The sequence below is a fragment of the Cicer arietinum genome, chromosome 3, assembly GCF_000331145.2.
Source record: "Cicer arietinum cultivar CDC Frontier isolate Library 1 chromosome 3, Cicar.CDCFrontier_v2.0, whole genome shotgun sequence".
Taxonomy (NCBI): Eukaryota; Viridiplantae; Streptophyta; class Magnoliopsida; order Fabales; family Fabaceae; genus Cicer; species Cicer arietinum.
Window position 1 is genome coordinate 5188605 of NC_021162.2, and position 2180 is coordinate 5190784.

Genomic DNA, 2180 nt, shown 5'->3' on the forward strand with positions numbered 1-2180 from the left:
ATTCTTTTGAGGCTTCAACCTCTCTCTATATAAATATGTAAACATGTTTTAGCAATGTTATGTAAAATTAATCTCTTATTTCTTTGCAAAAAAAGAAAAACACTTCAAGCTACAATGGAAAAAACATTGAAAATGATGTTAAAGATGATGTTGTTGTTTGTTGTTATTGCTACTATCTTAGTTGGAAGTGTGCATGGAACACGAGCAAACAAGTACATTGATTGTACCCCACTGCCAGAAGCATGCATTATCAACAAAAAATGTTGTCATCTACCCAATGTTTTTGCTACAACTCCACAGTTTTAAGAAACATTGTAGTATTTCTTACATATTAAGATGTAATGAAATGATATGAAATGAATAAGATATTATGATTTCTTATTTACTATTTCTGTTGCAATTTGTTTTATCTTTTACAATCTATTAAAAAGAAGATGTGAATCATTTAGTTATTTTATTGAAATTTTATAGAGGAAAAGAATGATGTCTCAATCTAAGGTAAGAAATATTATAAGGTTAAAAAATTCATTTTTAAAAAATTTTATTGATCTCCTTCTAAATTTCTCACGACATAATTGAATTAATTGATTTTCAAGTCTTCTCAACGGCCTTGAATTCCAATATTGTTACCTCTGTTTCTACAAATCAGCTATGGTTTAAATTTGTTGTTGCAATCACTACACACCTTTATATTGCAGAAAAATACAGATAAATGTGAGTGATGCAGTCTAAATTGCAAATGCAATATCATTGTGAAGATTTCAAAATTTATAATATTACAGACGGACCACAATTTAAAACTATGAATTCAACTACATTCTTCTTGCCTTTCAAAAAAGTTGATATTGATTTGTCATATTAGCTCTATGTGAGCTTAGGTTTTTATTCATGGGACCATTTTGTATGTTATCCTTTTGTCCCCCCCACATCTTATGCAGTAATACCACTAATGTGACACCCTAAACCCCAAAATGACGTATATAATAATTTAGACTAGATTTTTTGAGTAAAATTTGCAGCGAATAAAGAAAATTTATTTACAAGAAAATAAAAACTTTTGTAACTAATTTAGGATATCACGTTTCTCAAAGTACACATGGAACAATTCAAACTTTATTACTCAATTAAAACAATTTAATCTCAATGAACTTGATTTAACTATAAATTCTTATTTTAATTCCAAAAACTTACTAGTACTAAATAGTAACTACGACAATCACAAACTTTTTTTTTTATCACACATATCAATTTAAAATCAAAACTAAGGATTTTTTAGTCAAAATTAAAACTTGAAACATAAGAGATATATTTTCAATTCAAGTCAATATTTAGAAAGAAACGTCCCTTTTTTTTTTTATATAAACTGGGTTTCAACAAAATAATAATGTGAATTTATAATGTGAATTTCCCTTTTTTCTATAACGTGACTTTCTTTTAACATTATAAATCACTACTGAGTTGTTAAAATCTAAAACTCTAATATTAAGTTAAACTCTAATGAGTTCATATTATCTAATCATTTCAAACAAATATCCTACCACCATCACAACTCAATATTCACATCCCCTTTAAACCAACCTGTGACACCCTAAACCCCAAAATAACAGTTATAATAATATATACGAAATTATTTGAAGAAAACTTGCAGCGGATAAAGAAAATCTGTTAAAGAGAATAAAAACTTTAATATCTAATTTAGGATATCACGTTTCTCTAAATACACATGTGACAATTCAACTTTGTTGCTCAATTAAAATAGTACAATATCAATGAACTTGATTTAACTAGAATTTCTTGTTTTAATTCTCAAGACTTACTCGTACTAAGTATTCATATAAAAAGTCATTTATAATAATATAAGTAAAATACACATTACAACTCTTAATTCCCAATATCACCTATTAGAGCGGGGTTTCTCCCAAACTTGAACTTCGAGACTCATTAACCTGTAATAACTGCGATTTCGCAAACGCAGGCCTAGCTAGTCAAACACAAACAACGAAGGAGTTGAGTTTTGAAATCATTTTGATAGTATAATATAAATAAGATGAACACGAAATTACCAATCAAATACCGTAACATACCATTACCGATCAATTATAAATCAATATCTTTTTCTTTAAGAAATGTAAATCAATACCTTTAATATTTTACTTAGTTACATAATAAATCATTCCATA